The sequence below is a fragment of the Lissotriton helveticus genome, chromosome 10 (genome assembly GCF_964261635.1).
Source record: "Lissotriton helveticus chromosome 10, aLisHel1.1, whole genome shotgun sequence".
Taxonomy (NCBI): Eukaryota; Metazoa; Chordata; class Amphibia; order Caudata; family Salamandridae; genus Lissotriton; species Lissotriton helveticus.
The window spans coordinates 1,211,363,206-1,211,383,632 of record NC_136071.1 but is presented as its reverse complement, the minus strand read 5'-3'; the positions used below and the strand labels follow the sequence as shown (position 1 = coordinate 1,211,383,632).

Below are 20,427 nucleotides of genomic sequence, written 5' to 3'. Positions count from 1 at the left end.
TAAAATGATTAAAATATATTTACATACACATATACATTTGACTAAACGTACTCAACTGGTGTTTCTAAATACGCCTACCCCGTGTACCTGACCTAAGTCTAATGCGTGGGCGGGAATAGAAAGTTACAGTTTAAGTTAAGTTTGTTTTTGCCAAGTGAATAACTAAAGAATTCTCTGTGAGGGGTTATTCAGTTCTGTACCTGGAATTTAGGATGGATGAGGAATAGTATCTCTTTCTCTGCTCTCGATATTCCAGGCTGCCTGCGAGGGCTGCCCAGAAACGCCGGTGCTGGGTCTCTCGGCTTGAGATAGCAGCGCGTCTCTCAGCGCGTCAGGAAGGCGGGGCTGCTGCCAGCGGGGTCTGCTTCTGCTCTCGGCTTCGGCAAGTATGGCTGCTCCGTCTTGTCACCACGCGTGTGTTTGCATAGGGCAAGGTCGGCAATATTTATACCTTAAAGGTGCCGAGATTGACGTAAGGATGGACATAGATACGTCAATAAAGATGTCATACGACTTGCTCGTTAGCACATTCTTTACTAAAGTTCTCTGTGAAATCAAAACAATGGCCGCACGGATTATCAAGGTTGTCATAGGTTTGATTTGTTATGAGAACGTCGTATGCCTTATCAGGGGCTGGAGGAATGTCGCTTGTCTAATTAGATCTCAAGCGTTATGACCTAATCAGATAACACGTTCCTGTGCCGTAGTGTGACTGCGTCAGATAACGGTATCTGCATCATGGGGGTTTTCTTGCCTCATGGGCTGACTGTTAGTTAACTTGATAGTTAGTTTAACCAGAATAGGGTCAGGAATAGGGGGACTGATTCAGAACCTATAGGAATACACGACACCCACTCCACGCTAACTATGGTCATATCTACTAATCTATGCATAGTATAACATAGTACAACATACTATAGAGTATAGTGTATACCTTACCACCCCAAAATACATAAATGCATTTCGAAATTTTCAAATATACTGAAAAATTGCAGTCATATATATTGTATGCACTTAAGCTATGAATTAAATGCATTATTGCTTATTGGTATATGAGAAATACACATGAAATGGCTCTTAAAATGGCTATACAGAAAGGAAGTTCGAGACCATTTCATCACATAATAAAATATTTGTGAACATACCAGCGAGCAGCTAAAGTCTATAAAGTATCTAAAAATAGAAATGTTTTAGTTCTCTAGGAATAGTTTCTTACTTTAAGCAGAAGATCAGTGTCCCGGGAAAAAAATATGTAGAAAAAAAATATTTTAAGGGGCTTGCTGAAAAATATTGCTGTCCGTGAGCTGGAGTGAAATTGTTCATGTAACTTTATTTTTAAAGTTGAAGGCCGAATTCAGGGAACGCCGTGTGCGAGTTTACTCAAAAGTCTCTATTTCTGTTCTGGAGAGAACATCATATCATTCAGGCTTTCGAAAAAACTGTCAACAGCTTCATGGGAAAGTTCCACTAAGTCGGAAATAGGGGTAACCATGCATTCGTGCGCATGATTGTCTCCATTGACATTCTGATTCGCATTGCTGACAGAAGGTCGTACCTGTTCGATGTTGCTTTCATCTTGAACTTCACTACTCTTCAATCGTAGTGGTGAAGATTCCAGGAATGCCGTCATCAGGATTGGCAGCCTTTGAGGGCAGCACAAAGCGTGAACCTTGGTAGGAACCAACAGTGTATCTGCATCCACTGGCGCATCCGATTGTAGCGTCAGACAGGTGTCTAACACGCATTCTTCTCCGCATAGCAGACACCTTAGTACAGGTAAAACACACCTTTGCCACATTGGTCCAAATGATAGAAACCAAGTCATGTTCAGGTCTCTAAGCCGGGATAGTCCCAGGATTTTTGATATCCGGTCCCGGTATCCAATGGCTAGGATCGTATCTTCCATTGTCGCGAGAGTTTGATCTGTGACATGGGTTGCCATAACGAAAAATAAGGACTAAGAATAGGATTCCTGCAATTAGTCCCAGGATCAGGGGAAGTCCGCCAAAAATCGAATGGACGAAATCTGGAAAAATACCCAGTATGGCTTTGAATGGTGTTAATGCCATCGAAAATACTGTCTTAAATACCTTTGAGACCCCAGTGGTATCAGAAATATTTAAGATTTCGCTCAGGATTTCCGCGAAATGTATGGGGTAATGAGTCGATTATAATGTATGTTACTCTGCAGTCGTTCTTGCGACTTGTAGATCATGCGTTTCTTTTGATGACGTGAGCCTTGTAGGCGTCTGTAGAAGCACTGTTTTCATTCTGCTTAAAGTATCTATTCGAATAGAAGTCATTTTCAAATTGGGCCATGCCCTTGCCTCCCTGTCTGGAAAGGAGCTGGGGAACAAAGAACGTCCACAGCACTTGACCTTCGCCGTTGTAGTTACTAGATAAGGAGTCCCGGGCATAAGACTGCAACATCTGCGGTCTACAATAAGAATGTAACTCCCATTATAGAGTCTTTGAAAGAATGGTTCTATTTCAGTTGCAGGTGCGCCTTGCTGGTGACATGAAAGGTTGTATGAATTCCCTTCACAGGCTCCATGCAAACTAATTCCGTTACACAGAAGCGTGCCGCTTAGTGACATAGCACAATTGTTGCCACTAAGAAACACTTTCTGTCCTTTATTACTGACACATGCATGTGAATAGGGCAGGTTCCAAGTTGTTTTAAGGTACCCTTTTCCCAATTTCTCGTACATGCCAGCCTGTATATATTTTTGGCAGTATTGAAACCTGAAGGTTGAGATTGGAATATTTATGATTTCGTGGATTATCCATTCACTGACAGGTCGTTCTGACATTGTCAACGGTAATCTTTCTAGTTTTTCAATGCTCAAGATTGTATAATCAGCACCCTTTTGCGCCATACCGATTTGTCTATCAGTAAGGTTAAAGATTTGGAATAGTGACGTTGTGTTGATTAAACGCCAAGGCACATAGCCTGAACGCAGATTTTGTAACGTCCAGCCAAGCTGTACAATGGAACGCAATTGTGACTGACCATGTTGTAATAACAGTAAGTCTTGCGATAATATATCGATTGCTGAAGACACAATGCTGTCCAATGAAAAAATTCTGGAGGACAGAGTCATTAACCCATTGTCCACTACAGATAGTGATTTTTCCAAATTAATACGGTCAATTTCCCGTATTCTTTCTGCTGTCTCAATTTGAGTAACCTTCCAGGCCTCATTGTATGCTGCATATACAGAGGCTGCTATGAAACGCTTTTGACGCTGTTTGCGTGGTCCCAGTATGAAATCACGCAAGTCAGCACCATCAGTAAGTAAAGTTAGGTGTTGCTTAATTTCAGGCAGTGTGGAAGTCTGTAGCCATTGAAGGCATAATTTGCCCACACTGTAGGTTGTTATTATCCCTGGGTGATGTCTTTGGGGATATCTAGGGTCTGGCCTGGTCATTTTGAAACCCTGTGTTTTATTCAGGAATCTATCTTGACAGTGATTTGTATCTGTGGGCCAGATCAACCATTGTTTCCAATCAGGATGTGTTCTGTTTTGGTTTAATATATGGTTTACGTCTATCTCTTCATCTGTATCAGAGCTATTGCTAAACATTGTTGGCTTTGGAATAGACGGTTTATTTAAATCTTTGATTTTGGCTAGGCCAAGACAGGTGGTTTTTGAACAGTGTCATTTAAAAATATCATTTGTTCTGGGATCATGCAGGCTCTAAACAAAGCTTCTATACCCTGTACTTGCCATTCCTTTGTACCCCAAACACTTTTCAAATCAACATTTTTGTCCCAATAATCAAATCCAAAGGTATTCATTTTTTCAAAGAATGAATCTGAATATATCAATTTTGTGTTGGTTATCATGGTTTTCATCCCTGTCTTGTTTGACAATTTAAAATAAAAAGTTTCAGCATTACTTGTGTTAAAACCTGAAAAATATGAATATTTGTCATAAATGGTTCTTGAGCTCCCTTTTGGAGGTGTAGCACAATGTTCCCATTGATTATAATTTAAAACATTTCTAGGTTGTGCGGATTTATGCAAAAAATGGTTACCATAATGGTTGTAGCAATACATACTATCATAATTTGTAGAACCTTGCAAATAATCATGTTTTGTAAATTTAGCAGACATTACTAAGTCAGACATCATGTTGTTAATGCTTTCGAAGTCCCAATCATCAGTAAATGAGTTTGGTTTTGCAAAATCACTCAATGAGATCTTGATTTGGTGTGGATATTTCAGGATCTCAACCGGACCATAAATTTCATAGTCAGTGTTGTCCCAGGCTACCCCACCAGGTATCGGATTGGCTGTGAAGTTGGCTGAAAAAAGTTCTGAAGAAAGTTCTCTTTTCTCGACGTGTGAAGATGTGTGTGGTTTGAGGATCAAGTTGATGTTCTGACTTGCTGTGTCCATTTTAGCATATTTTCCCTCAATGAAGCGTCCCAAAGTAAATACCATGATGAGCCAAAGTATGAGGATAAATGCACCAAAACCCACCCAAAATTCAATCCATGGAGAAACCAGATATGTTTCTTTCAGATGTTTCAAAAGTTCCTTAGTTTTGTCGTTAAAGGATTTTGATGATGGCTGTGTCTTTGATTCACTGAAGCCGTCAGAGGAATCATCGAAGTTGATGAAGTAACCGGATGCAGTTCTGTCAATTGTTCCAATTGGTTCAGGATTTCTGTTTTTTGCATTTTCACTTGGTACTTCAGTATAGATTGGTGTGTCTCTGCTAAATGTCTTTATTTGGGTTTTCAGAGGTCTGAGTTCTATTGCATTGTTGCATAGTCCTTCTTGTTCTTCTTTAGGCGTTTCAAATGTGATGAGCCTTTTTGTTAGGACCTCTGTGCTGGTAGCAAATCTTGGTGTTCTGCTACTTATTGGGAGTCCACTTGGCCTACTGTTTGTTATCGGCCACATGTTGTGGTTTTACCAGGTCGATGGATACAACTCGGTTCTCCTTTTTTCCAGCAAGTGGCGGTAGTACAACTGATCTTGTCCCGTTGACAGACAAGACAGGAACTGCTTTTCTGTAAGAAGGCCCAAATTCCTTCTTTACCGCGATCTTCTCCCTGACTAGATCCCCGACTTTTGGAATCCAGACAGGTCTTGCTGGGACAGGTGGTGATTCTTCAGTGGTCGTTGGCTGTTGTTTCAACTGTATGTTGCTCAGGTCTTTTCTTGTTTTGTTTAAGTCCTGCAAAATAGCCAAACGGTCTTTGACATCAAAGGTTTTTTCTATTACCACTGAAGTCTGACTATCAAGGTCAGAGATCAACATCCTAGTTCCGAATAATAATTCGTACGGACTGAATCCCTTCAGAGAATTTCTTGGCAAGTTATTTAGACTACGTTGGACACTTATTAGATGTTTGACCCATCCAGCTCCTGAACCTAATATCCTTTCCATTATAGATTGCTTTCTGCCTTGGTTTTTTCTTTACACCATCCCGTACCCTCAGGAAGGAAGTGATAAGATTCCCGCTGGGCTGTGCTCATTTGGCCATGTTTCCCCCCCAGACTGGATTGCCTGAGTGAAAACAATGGTCGAACGTAGCATGCTCTTAGCGTATATGCCATTTAGACTCGCAAATCTTGTATAATAGTCCGGACGTCAGCCGAGTGCTGAGGATCTACATTATAAGTGGAAACTAGCCTGTATATGTTAATCGCAAGCCATTCTTTTTGCTGGTAATATTATCTGCCTTGATACGACGAGGTATTAAACTGCTTCTCTCCCCACTGCGATCTCTGTTGCAGTTTGGGCAGTTTTTTACAAACATGGTGTAGTGCAGGCTCATGCCTGGCCACCAGTACCGTGATTGTAATTCTTCCAGAGAATCTTTTAATTTAAGGTGTCTGAGACCCTCGCCCATGTGTGCGTCTGCGATTAACAAGTTTCTCCTGTCCATGTTTGGAATCACTCTATCCCCCACTCCAGGGATTCGAGCAAAAGGGACGGAGTTTGCATCGATTATGTATGTATAATTGAGTGGATAGTTGATCGGTAACGCTGAGCAGTCGCCTTTTAATGACGTTTTTACCGCCAGCAATGTTTCACCGTCAATGTATTTTAATGTACGCTTTTTTCGAACTACGGGAGCCGGTTTAGTGGCTGCCGCTGCGGCTGTTTCAGCCAATGAATTCCCTACAACGTGAACGCCATCACGTTGATGACTCAGTGAGTGAGTCACGTGAGTCTTTGGTAGTTCTTTTTGTAAAAGAGCTATTTGTTCCCAGAGCAGTTTCTGTTTTATTTGTGCATCTGTGTCATCTTTGTAACCGTTTTGAATCCATGTCTGCAAATCGCTGTTATATGATTTGACGCAGTAATATGAATCTGACACTATAAGTGTCGGGAATTCGCGATCCGCATTATCTAGCGCCATTTTCAATGCTATTATTTCAGTTTGTTGTTCTGAATTAGTTTCTACCGAGTGTGATTTTGTTAATAGAGGTTTTAATATACCTCCGCGCCACACTTCTTTTGTAATCTCACATGTGGGGTTGTATGCTTGTTCTCCCCAAACGGAGGGTTGAGCATGTCCGTCTGTATAGATTACACAGGCGTAATGTCGTAGAGGCAGAATGTCGATTGGCAGAGGATACGTCTTTTCATATTTTAGATTTTTTAATTCTTCTAGTTCTGGATCAAAGTAGTAGTATACTTTGTCCGTTGTGATTGAGTTCACCCATTGTATCCATTCCGGATTCAATGTTGTTGTTGGTAAATTAGACGGTGTTGTTAGTGCCTCAAAGGCTGATTCTGCTGTTCTGACTGTGATATGTCTACCGTCAGCCATGTCTTTTTCTCTAGCTATTGCGGTTTGAACTGCACGAATTATTTTTTCTGTATTACTGAATTTCTGTTCAGCTTCTGTGTACATGTGTGATTTGAATGCAATTGGTACCGTTTCTCCCTCATTAGAGGTCAGGTATGTGAATCCGCATCTCCCTGGGATGACTCGGATCACAAGGTTGCGTGTGTTATCACGTGTTTCTAATTTTGTTTTAATTAGCATGTCTGTTTGTAAGGATCTCAAAATTTCTGTGTGTGTTTGAGTCCAATTGGATCTTTTAAAGTCTGGTTTAATTAGATCATAAAGGGGTTTGACCCTTTCTGCGTAATTTGCAATGTATGTTCTTCCGAAATTTAGGAAGCCTAGAATTGACTGTAGGTTTTTTAGTGTTTTAGGAGCTTGGATTACGGCACATTTCTCTAGGAAATTGTCTGCCAGGCTTTTGCCTTCACTTGATAACTCATATCCTAAGAATAGGACCGTCAGATGGGCAATTCTGGATTTTTTAAAGTTGAATTTGTAACCCTCTGCAGCGAACCCAAGTATTATGGTGTTCACCCTTTTCAAGTGAGTCTCCAAGTCATCATCTGTTAAGTAAATGTCATCGACATAAGATAATGCTTCATCATCATATAGTTGTAGTAATTCTGTTACTCTCGCTGAGAATACCCCCGGGCTGTTCTTGTACCCCTGGGCTAACCGACAGAATTGTTTTTGAGTGCCATTTACTGAGAATGCAGTTAAATATCTGCTCTCTGGTGCTATGTTTTGACAAAAGAATCCATTGGAGATGTCCAGGGTTGTTTTGTATTTTTTGCGCACTATGTTATTCATTAGTGCAGCACTGTGTGAGTTTTGCACTGCAAAGGTTTTGCAACATGTGTTAAGGTGTCAGTAATCCAAAACTAGACGATATGAATTGTCTGGTTTGGAGACCGGAAACAAAGGATTGTTCATTTGTGAGGTGCAAGTTTCAATCACCCCCTGGTATTCTAGCTGATCTAGTATTTCATTTACCTGTTTTTTAGCTTCTTGCTTAATTGGGTACTGCCTTTGTGCAGTAGGTTGTGATTTTAACTGGATTTTGTGAGGAGGAGAATCCTCATCCCATCCTACATGATTTTTATATAAAGCAGGTGCTAAGGCCACTGCCCACTTTCTAGCAAGTGTGTATTTTTTATGAATCGGTATTTGATTCGAGAAGGCAGGCATAATTACTTCTTCGCCATGAGGGCACTCCCTGACAAACTCTGGTGGCCAGTCTTTTTCAGCTAGAAGGATGTCATAGCCTTTGGAGAGGTTATCCCAAAATAGTCCCCTTATTTTCCTAGTCTTATCTCCCTCTATACGTAATGTTATCTCGTATATCTTGTGGGGCTTGCTAACTCTGGTGTCTGCAGTTTCCACTTGAAGGTATTCATTCGTGTCCACTGTCTCCAGATGATTCATAAGGACTTTGCGAGCTATGCTCACCTCTGCTGCGCTGTCTAGCATTGTCTGAGCCCACTCTCCGTTTTTCAGTTGTGTCCTCAGTATTCTCGGCATTTTTAACTACCTTGATACTGGCTACCTTCTTTTTTGGAAATTGTAATTTCTTTTTTTGTTGAGCAGGTTCCTTGTCTTTGGACTTGGCGTGCTCTTCTGATCGTCCTCTTCTTTCCGATTTCTGCGAGGAATTCTGAAAAGATTGAGAGGGACGTGTATCAATGTCTTGATATCTATCAGGTTTTTTAATATTATCCCTATTTCTAAGGTTATATCTATTCCCCGAGGGGTCACTCTGCGGTGACCTCTGTCTTTGGTTTGGAGATTTCTCTCTTCGCCTAGGAGACCTTCCTCGGGACTGGAATTTCTTTTCTTTAGGATTGGATTGTTTGTTTCCATCCCAGTTCTTTTTTGGTGAATTATTATTATTAAAAAATATTTTTTCTGGACTTGTAGTCAGTTGCGGTTTTACTGGTATTCCACCTAGACTATCTCTGCCTAGTTCTTCATAGGATTTTTCTATGATTCTTGCAATTTCAGCTGGTTGGTCTGCTATATCTGTCTCTTTTAACCTCTGGCGGATCGCCACGTTTGCTGCCTCACCTTTTATGTTGGCTAATAATATAGCCGAGACCTGCTTGAAGTCTTTTAGTAATTTCATACCAAGAGTTAAAGCAGGTTCTGGACCGTATTCATCTTGAATTTGTTTTAGCACATCTGGTATTACCGAAATGGATGGAACACCGTGCGTTTTTGTGTAGATGGAAGCAAAGACTGTACCCCAAGTGTCACAGTCCTCAATGTGTGGTGCGATTCCCATTGGGAGACATATAGTCAGAATCCTGTGTTTTTCTAATGGGGTGGTGTCAAGAAACACCGCCTCTATTTGGGTGATTTTCTGTGCCAACCAGAATGGTATCTGTTCCCGTTTAGCTGGAACTTTACCTAGGCAGGATTGGATGTTCTGTGGTGTAATTTTATTTGTGTTCCCCTGGTGAGGGGTCAGCTGTGGAAGTTTAATCGCTGGCTGAATTGTTGAAGTCCGCATTACATACTGAACTAATTGTCTATGAATTTTTAGTAGTTGTTTTAGCTGTATTAACAGCTCTCCTGTAGACATTCCTTCGATGTCTGGGTGTGGTGTGTATCCGGCTAAGACCGGCCACGTTGCTCCTGGTCTACCTAAAGGACCGAGCCTGGTGATGTGATTGTTATGTTTTAGGGCGCCATCAAATAAGAGCAAATGCTCTTGGAACTTGAGTGGTACTTCCACCTCCTCGAAAGGAGTGTAAATGTCGGGTGGAACCTCTATTTTGTAATAGTGGAAGTACTTTGTTACAGCATTTGCTGCTGGAAAATGTATCCATGTATAGTATACCTCTGTCTGCCGATATTCGTGTGCCTCAATTACGAATATGACTGTGCCACCTCTAGGTGTCAGTCCATTTTCTATAAGTTTTAAGGTTATAGATCTCCTTTTAATGACCGGAATGAGTGTTATATTCAGGTCTGCTGCTTGCATGGTAGCATCAGCATCTGCGAGTTCAGTAGCTAATCTAACTGCCTCTCTTTCTTCATCACTGTCTCCCATTTTACAGACAGGATGGTATTATGTCTATTTGCAGATCAGGTTTCTTTGTGGAACAAAGATTAGATGCACAATATTTTGGAACTGTTTATCCTTCAACGTTGACTTGACCAAGAACCATACATAGGAGTTCCCTCCTGCGAGGTTTTGGAGGATATAACCTTTCACCCACTCCAGACGTCTTTGGAGTATTTGGGAAAAGGGGTCTGAGTGAGAAAGCACGACTGAGTTACTCTAAATGTCTTACGTTAGTTTTATCGCCCTTTCCAAACACGTTGGGCGCCATGTAGTGTAGCTCCTATTTTCCCAATAGGCTCTGCGCATTGGAATAGTACCTACAGCAGTAAAGGCCTAGACCAGACGTTAACTAGGTCTACTACTGTCGATACTAGACTTAATTTTTGGGTTTGCCAGCTAAGCTCAGAGTTCGCTAGAAACTTTCTCGAATGTTCAAGGAAGGAATTAACTCCCCTGATTAGACAAGAAGGGATTTAGTTTCTGACAACCATAGAACATGACAACTTTGCTCTCCCCTAATCAAGAGTCAATCTCGAGAGTCGTGTGAGCACAAGGCAATTATTTTACTCAGTCAGTACGTGCATTCTTAGTCTCATCAGATTGTAGAGAAAAGGAAGAGACGGGCGTGTTCAATAAAAAGGTGTTATTTATTGATCAGTCTCTTTTCTCATACATGAGAAATGGATCGATATTATTGCAATACTTATAGTTAAGTAAAGTGCATACATTAAAAGCAATAGTATAAAATAATACTGTAAAAACATTGATATGGTTTCTGAGCCATATGATGTTTAAAATGATTAAAATATATTTACATACACATATACATTTGACTAAACGTACTCAACTGGTGTTTCTAAATACGCCTACCCCGTGTACCTGACCTAAGTCTAATGCGTGGGCGGGAATAGAAAGTTACAGTTTAAGTTAAGTTTGTTTTTGCCAAGTGAATAACTAAAGAATTCTCTGTGAGGGGTTATTCAGTTCTGTACCTGGAATTTAGGATGGATGAGGAATAGTATCTCTTTCTCTGCTCTCGATATTCCAGGCTGCCTGCGAGGGCTGCCCAGAAACGCCGGTGCTGGGTCCCTCGGCTTGAGATAGCAGCGCGTCTCTCAGCGCGTCAGGAAGGCGGGGCTGCTGCCAGCGGGGTCTGCTTCTGCTCTCGGCTTCGGCAAGTATGGCTGCTCCGTCTTGTCACCACGCGTGTGTTTGCATAGGGCAAGGTCGGCAATATTTATACCTTAAAGGTGCCGAGATTGACGTAAGGATGGACATAGATACGTCAATAAAGATGTCATACGACTTGCTCGTTAGCACATTCTTTACTAAAGTTCTCTGTGAAATCAAAACAATGGCCGCACGGATTATCCAGGTTGTCATAGGTTTGATTTGTTATGAGAACGTCGTATGCCTTATCAGGGGCTGGAGGAATGTCGCTTGTCTAATTAGATCTCAAGCGTTATGACCTAATCAGATAACACGTTCCTGTGCCGTAGTGTGACTGCGTCAGATAACGGTATCTGCATCATGGGGGTTTTCTTGCCTCATGGGCTGACTGTTAGTTAACTTGATAGTTAGTTTAACCAGAATAGGGTCAGGAATAGGGGGACTGATTCAGAACCTATAGGAATACACGACAGGATTCCAGAGAAGACGAGATGCATGTCATCTGTGGTGGTATCAGTGCAAGGGTTTAAGGGAGGAAGAGATGGAGAACAGATGTGATAGCATCAGTATGAGGGATCCAGGGAGTGAGAGATGCAGGGCAGATGTGGTAGCATCAGTGTGAGGGATCCAAGTAGAGAGAGATACAGGGCAGATGTGATACTTTCAGTGTGAGTGTCCAGAGATAATGCGGTGTGAGGAAGATGTGATAACTCAGTATGAGGTATCCGATGGCCAGAGAGCCAGGGGAGGTGTGATAATGTTAGTGTGAGAGATCCAGAAAGGAAGCGGTGTGGGGCAGATGAGATAACATCAGTGAAACAGAGAGGACATATTAAAGAGCACTTGATATAACAGAGTCAGGGTCTTCATGGGGAAGAAACACAGGGTACATGCCATATTATTACAGAGCCAGGAGGTCAGAGGACAACAGGTTAAAAGACAATACTAAGAGACCTAGCATCCAAAGGAGGAGAAACAGGGCTGTCAACCCACAGACCTATTTCAATGTGCATGTGTAGTTTACATATACAAAAACTTAACAAGTATAAAACCACTTTAGAAATAAGAGTTTCTTTAGAGTAAACATTCTTGTTTGAAGGGGTTGACAAGATTGTGCTGATCCATAACCACCTGGTAAATGGTGGAGATAAACATCAATCAAGGGGAGGTGGAAATCCATTTGCAAAGTGTGAATGTGCAGGAAACAACCCCAAAATTGGTGAAAAAGCAAAGAAAGTGGTTTTGCCCCAGGAAAAATATTTTTGGTATGGAGAAAATGAAAAAATGAGCAACAACACTTTCACTTCCTCTGAATTTTTCTGATGAATGTATATGTACAATTTCTCATACAAGGATGGCATTTCTATGTTGATATCAGCAGTAGTGGGACATCACTCTCTGGATTACTCTGAAATCATAAATAATTAAAATCTTAATCAAAGGTAGGAGGAACCTGTTGAAGTAGATTTACAATTTAATTTGTGTATGTAACAGCCAAGTTCTTGGGGGGAGAAGAGATGAAGGGGATCTCCCAAAGTATGAATCAGTCTGGAGCCGTTCTCAACAACAGTGTTTGTGTGCTGAGAAGAACTCCAGGCTGTCCTGGAACCCATCCATGAGGAGAACACCGGGGCTACCCCCATGCTACCCCATGACATGCCTCCATTGGGGGGTCAGCAGCACTCATGACCCACCCTCAGCATTCTGATGATGTCAGTGATGTGAGTGGATTGGGACTCAGTATGGGTAGTAATACTTGAGTCAACTTGCAATAAGGTTATGTATGTGATGGGGATCTGCTTCTGGGGTAAATTTTGCTTCCATCTATAGGTGTCTTTTTTATCTTTGATGTGCTTCCTTTCAAGAAAATGCCAGCACCTTTATAGGCTTGATTTTCTTTTTTTTAATTGTAGAGCTAATCATTTCTTTTGTCTTGGTGGTGAAACCTGTTCGCAGGTGTAGCTTTGACAGATCTGTAGTTTGTGGAGTTGTGGTTGGTAATTAACACATTTTGTAATCTTTTCATCTAATGTGTATCATGGGCCTGTTCGTATACTATTTTTTACTGCTGTACTAATTTGTGAATCTTTTGCTTTTTGTGCGCTTGTCTTTCAAAACAGCATTGATTTGTGCATGTTCTATACTGTCTTGTAATATGTGTAAGGTGTATTGTTTGGTTTTTCCTTTCCATTGGGCCTTCAAATCAAAACAAAAATATCTTTATTCAAATCTTTTTTATTAATCCATAAAAGTACATAGAATCAAAAAAATCATACATTAAAAGGTTTTTTCTTTCTTACATAATACCGTACAGTACAGCTTAAAAGTTCATTCCATTAAATGTTAAAACTCCATCAATAAAAATCAACTTATTTTCTCATAGTTAAAAATATTATCAACCTAAGATCATCATTCAGACATTGGGACTTCTTTGGGTCTTGCTGTGTCTGGGCAGAGTAGGTGCAGTTAGTCTTGGGCCTTTGGCAAGTGACTGGCATCCTTTTTTGGAACAATCTATCAAAGAGAGGGAAAGTAGGGCTTTTATAGAGGTCCAGCATATACGCCCTCTCAAGTACTATCACCTAGAGATAGGCAGTTCCTCTATTATAGTGCCAATGAGACCAAGGTCTTAGAGAGGTGGGGGAGGAAAGGAATCCTTCCAGTCGGATCTAGGGTCCTCACACACCCAGCCATCTAGGTGTCATGCTGCATTATATGGACATGATCCTCGTCGGGTCAGCGCTGCAATCCCTGACCGGCACCCATAAGGGGGTGTTTTAACTGAGATCTTTTGTACCTTGCCATATGGTGCAGTGGGTGTGAGGGCTCTAGACTATAGGTGGTGCAGATGTAATAAAAAAGTGACTAAAAAAGGTTGGATAGTCCAAATAAGACTTGTATTCAGGTTGGCTATCCACCTCATTAAAAACAAAACAAAAAGAGTGTCAGCTTCCTGACGTGATGGTTCAGTAAAGTAAATGCTCTACTCTAAACGGTCAACATGTTTCATGCCTGCTGGTCAGTATGTTCCATGGCAATTCTTCAGGACCTAGTAAGTGAATCTATCTACACACAATTGGTGGGTGGGGGTACTACCTACCACGTGTTCACACTATGAGTATTTTTCCGCAGTGTCAAGAAGTGACCTACCCTTGGTGAGAGTATCACTTCATCTGTGTCAGGTAGAGTATCAGGACACATTAGTCGTGGTGTCCCTTTCGCTTAAGGAAGTCAGCCGAGTCACCTACCCCGCCACCGCTGGCACCAGAAAGTCATGTTTGAGAACGCAGGTCTTTGTGTGCTTTGTACTGATTCACTTTCCCTTCCAGAATACTATATGCCAGTTGTTTTACATTCTGTTTGATAAAGCCACACTTTGTTTATTTCTTACTTTACAGTGTTGGTTATTATTGACATATTTTTTGTGTTACTGTTATTAGCAAGGATTATGGCTAACCAGAGGTTGATCGCTCAGCAGGTTGCTGGTTTGCTTTTTTAATCTTCCTTTGACCATGGTTCTGACTCTGGCTCTACATCTGAGGCAGAGAAGAAATCCAAAATTCTGGCAGTCAACTTTCTGTCCGAGAGGAATCCTCTGATGATGAGGTCACTATCAGTGCGGAGGTAGTCCTGCATTTAGAGGAGGACACTATTATGCTGATGTGCAGCAGCAGGAATCTGGATTGCAGCCTGGGGCTGAAAGGCTTCCCATTGGAAGTGCTGAATATCATGCAGCCTGTGTTGCCTACCTTTAGTGGTGTCACAGGATGTAGAGTCAATACTGAAAGCTTTTTGTCAATAAATGTCTTTGTTTATGGATGATGTACTAATACTAATGTGTATGCTGAACAGTATTTGAGGGACAAAAGTGACAGACTTAAGTCCCACTCTAGAGCTAACGGGCAGACTTCCACAAATCTGAATAATTTGAAGAAGGTATGGGGTTTTATGAGATTCATAAGTAAACTGTCTTCAAATTGGTCTACTAGTCCCTTGATGGCAACTGCTATATTTCCTGCACCCATGAATCGTGATAGGTATTTGCTTCCGCTTTGGATGCTGCATTTTGTTGATAATCGCTCAGCATTGCCACAGGATCACCCTGATTGTGATCAGCTCTTCAGGATTCAGCCTGTCCTTTATCAGGTTCAGGTTTTAAAGTCTTTATTTCGATTTATAACAAATCATAAAAGACACATTATAACGTATTAAAAAGAAATCTTTCATGCTATATAATAATATTAACAATGTGCATGTATAGGATTTATGAGTTTAAAACGTAACAGTGTCAACCTAGTACAAAGATAATAAAAGAAAACTGGACAAAAAAATAAGCAGAACAGAAAAAACAGATTAGAGTTAAGATGTTATTAAACAACTAGGAATATAAAGACAAACCTATCGAAAACATGTAAAAAAAAACTCTCAGATACCATGAATTCATAAAAAAATAGGATTAAGGATTTAGCAAAACCATTCCAGAAACAGCATATGTTATGCAATATCCTATGCTAAAAGAGGGTGGAAGCAGGTAACCACAGAGTATAAATATCGGAGGATCTATTTAGCGATTTTGACTTCATTTTAACCTAATAATCCAGGCCCAACCTAGGAATTTAGCTAGGCTCACCACGAACACCTCTGAGGTGTTAGATCTAAGGAACATGACGGCCTCTGCTGACTTTCTGAAAGGAAGGCGCTGAAACAGGGGTTTTAGCCATTTTGTTCGCGGTGCAGAGTAGGCAGGACAGGCGAACAAGAAATGGCCCTCGGTTTCCTTGAGGGAGGGGCACCATCTACAAAATTCGGTAGCACCATTAGTCCACTTGTTCGTAAAGGTGTTTAATGGCAAGGCTCCCACCCGAAACTGGTGGTAGAGTTTCTTGTCTAGTGGTTTGGTAATTATATCCCAATATAACTCCCGAAGGGGATCCAACTTGAAGGTCAGGAACCGCCCTGTAAGACTACTAGTTCCGGAGGCAAGGACACGTGTTCTGCGGAGTGAGGCCCAGTAGAGTGCCTTAAATTCCTGTTTGGAAGGAAAGGCACTGATACTGGGAGATGTCCATAACTGTTCCATCCCCATGTCAACTAGGATCTTTTTTACCATTCGGAGCCAGGGAATTCTTCCAGAACCCCTAATTGACCTTACTTCCGCCAATTCCTTCGCGAAAAGAGCAAGATCCTGAGAGGTCCATATACGCCTCCAAAAGGCCACCAGCCTAAATCTGGCCATCTCATCGATAGGAAGGCACCCCAGGTCCAAACAAAGGGGAATGGAAGGGGTTGATTGCGGTAATCCAATCAAGTTTCGTAGAAACTTACACTGAGTTTTAAAAAGATTGGAAAGATCCATATAGCCCCAAAGATTGGCACCATATAAGATTGCTGAATTTATTTTGGTGTCGTAAATCTTAAGAGCTGGGATGACCCGTTTAGTTATTGATTTCTTTTGTTCCTTCAAAAGACACCCCGCAAGACGGGCGAACTTAAGCTGCTGAACACCAACTTGGTCTTTCCATTTCAGACAGCGATCTAGGGTGACCCCCAGATATGTCATGGTCTCAACTTGTTCCAGATTTACTCCACTCATGCTTACAGAGCTCCGGACAGGATGGTTCCTTGTGAGGACCATGAACTTGGTCTTGTCCACGTTAACCTTAAGGTCGCTAATGTCACAAAACTCCTCGAAGCGGTCCAGCGCCCGCTGAAGTCGGCTTCGTGTTCTGGAGAGGAGTAGGGTGTCATCAGCGAAGATAAGCATTGGGAACCTAGTCCCTGCCAACATAGGGGCATCGGTGGGAGTGTCCGCAAAGAATTTAGCTAACTGATCCATAAATAAGATAAAAAGGGTAGGTGCCAGGACACACCCCTGGGGAACGCCACGGGTTACGGGGAACGGTTCCGTCACTTGACCCTGCTCTCCCCACCTCACCCTTGCAAAGTTGTCTTCATGTATTCTAACTATTAGGTCTAGTAGCTCCATGGGTATATCTCGTTCCCTCAGGACACCCCATAGTTTATCCCTCGGCACTAGATCGAAGGCGCCCTTCAGATTGATAAATGCTGCAAAGATGGTACCGTTGCCAAGCAAGACCACCTTCCAGTAGATCAGACAAAATCTGAACACCTGGTCGATGGTGCTTGTTCCCGATCTGAAGCCCGCCTGCATGGGGGATAATATGTCCTCTAATTCGATCCATCCTTGGACCCTGCCCAGGACCATGCATGCAATAATTTTTTGGATAGAGTCCAAGAGACTAATCGGACGATAATTACCTGGGTTAGTCCTGTCCCCTTTTTTATGGATTGGGAGTATCTCCGCCCCCTTCCACGACTTGGGAATTCTAGCACCCTTGGCAATTGCATTGGCGATCTTGGTAATATAGGGCACCCAGAGGGCAGACTTACATTTTAGCAAATCAGCAGGGATGAGATCCATGCCTGGTGCCTTCCCCCGCTGCGTCAATCCGAGTGCTAGTTCTACCTCGTCTTCGGAGAAATTAAGTTTCTCCGCGCAGGTGAATGGCAAAAGCGCCTTGCCCAAAGTGCAAGGGGGATTAACATTCTCAATGCTAAATTGTGCCGCATAGAAAGTCACCCAAGCTTCGGGAGGCACATGGTTGGAGGGGGTACGTAAGTCTGGGTCCTTCCCCCATTTTACCAGATTCCAAAATTTAGTCGGGTCATTCTTGGTAGAAGCATCCAGAAGATCTGACCAATACGTGTCCTCCCACTCCCGTTTGGCCTCCCACTGGAATTTCCTATATTGTGATCTAGCCGCTTTAATTACAACCATATTCCGGGATTTTACTGCCTTGATAACGTTACTGTGAGCCTCCCTACACTTTTTATTATACCATTTCTGGCGAGGGACAATTGATTTGGCAGTTCCCTTCTGACATGGGAGAGAAAGTAGGGTCTTAAGATGGTCAAAACAGCATTCATGAAGATCAATGATTATGTTAATATTAGTATTATCAGAGCTACCCACCGGCAGATCATATAACATTATTTCATCAAGCGTTTTTAAGACCACAGAGTTAACATTTTCCTGTAAGGACTCATCATTCACAAATCTAACCCATTTTAACCTTTTCCGGTCGTTAGTCAGATACACATCCCCTGACTGTGAGGAACCAGGACCCTCCAATCTCCTCGTTCCAGGTATCCCTAGTTTAAGTACCAGGGGGGTGTGGTCACTTTCAGGGCGAGATACCACTTCCATGTCCACCAACAACTGCCAATATTCCAGCTTTCGCAGAAAATAGTCAATCCGGCTTTTCCTCTGACCATTGTCAAAAGTGAAATTGGCTCTTAAGTCTGATTTAGTACGTCCGTTTGTGGCCCTAAATCCTCGGGTTAAGCAAAGAGCCGTCCAGCTTACTGCAGCCTCACTCGCTTTAACAATTTTAGCAGGTAATAGATCGGGAATACCCCAGGCTGCATCCTCTGCTGTTCCCCAGTTGTCCCCAATATCATAGAGTGGCTCAAAAGTACAGTTTAAATCACCTGCTAAGATGGTAACAATTCCACTACCCAAGCCAGCAAGTTTATGGTCCAAAACATCCAACACGGGGGGGCAGCGACCGCCAGGTAAGCCTCGAGCATATATGTTAAATACCACCAGATCACATTGGCCTGCCTTACTTAACTTAATTATCAAAAGATCAGGGTTCACTACGTGTATCTCAGTGGGGTAATAACCGAGTGACTGCTTCACCCAGATCAACAGACCCCCGGAAGCTCGCCCCTTACCACCCTTGATTGCTGGTTTAAAAAAGTTAACATATCCCAACCTGTAGACTGGGTCTGGTGCCCATGTTTCCTGTAAAAGGATGATATCAAATGTGTCCATGAACTCCAGCCAGTCCTCAGATAGCATACGACCCTTAACCCCGGCAATGTTCCAAGACAGTATGTTAAATGGTTCCAAAGAGGGGGCAACATTGGGGAACAAAGTGACCGGGGCTTCCATAGATACCAATTCACCCCCTATGCCCGGCCTTCTCTCTGTACCTTTGTGGTTATCCGGGGTTTGTCCCACCAACATATCCTCCTTTGTGACCCTTGGTCCTGAGACAATGGCTTCTTCGGTTTCTTCGGTGACCAATACTCCCGAACATTCCTCAGCATTATTAGTGGGCAAAATAACCTCCAGACATGGTGTCGATAACACAAGCCCACAATTCTCAGCTGAATTAGGCTGCCAGAATAATATGTGATGTCAATCTACGGCCTCAAGATCAGAAGGGGGGCCATAGCGGTTGAAGAGAAATGGGAGTGATTGGGGATATGGTGTCATCGCTATGGGATGCCTCCTGACAGGGGGTCTCCCAGAGTTTTTGACAGGAGCAAAAGAACACTGTCTCTGGGGATAGAAATATGCTAGCCCCAGAGTTTGAACATCACCCTGTCTAGCAAACCTGGCTTCTCTACAGATGGTGTCTACTACCCAGGGGTCTTTAAAAGAGGTTAATATGCAGTCACCCTCTAAATCTTTAGTCCCGTGACCCACCCAATCAACTCTTCTTACGAAGAGAATTTCCGTTTTCAGCGATTGCGGCAGGGGACGGTTTTTATTCAGCCAGAAGATCACCTTATTACGTAGATCCCCATCTGACTCCTTATAACCAGGTTTTAGAGGGGCAACACCAGTTAATACTATTGTGTATTGTGTTGCCTCCGGAGGGAGATCTGCACGGGGGTTAGTGTACCTAGAATTTTTCCCCACCCTCGGGATGTTTGGGCTTCGGTGGTTAGATGTAAACTTTAGTGATTGCTGGCAAGGAGTGCTGGGATTGAGTTTAACAGGGTTAGGTTTATCAATTACCTTCGTCTTTGGAGCCTGTGTGGAATTGCCCTCACTTGCCTTATTGGGGATGTCTCTTGAATTCCCCCCCCCTACCGATTTGTTGTTGTCTGCCCCTGTAACTAAAGGTTTGGTAGTTTTACTAGTGAGGGCATTTTTAGTGCAGGTAATCTTTGTTGTTGGCTGTGGACTGGGGCCTGCCACAGAACCAGGGCTGGCTAACCGTTGTAGCAAACCCAGATTTGTCCTTACTGTAGACTCCAAGGTATCTATTTTAGAAGTCATCAATCTTGTACGTTCCAATACTGGGAGTAGAAGAGTTTTAATGATGGCCTCCATTTTTGCCAATAGGATTTCATCACTATTTAGACACAAGGGACAGGGGGTAGAAGATCCTAAGGAATTAAGGGAAGGGCATAGCACATTTGGCAGAACTGATGGTTTTTGTATATCCCGAGGGAGCTCATGGGCTGAAGCAGCTTTGTTGGATGTGTCTTTTAATTTGGGCATCTTGCTATCTCTCCCCCCCCTATGACTCATCTCTTGCTTCCTCTTACGA

The 20,427-nt window shown here is 42.4% G+C and overlaps 1 protein-coding gene across 1 annotated transcript in view; it reads right to left on the bottom strand.

The window, feature by feature from the left end:
* The window catches only part of LOC144784217 (vomeronasal type-2 receptor 26-like), a 252,587-nt gene that overhangs the window by 17,557 nt on the left and 214,603 nt on the right, over nucleotides 1-20,427 (bottom strand). The gene's annotated exons all lie outside the window — the stretch shown is intronic.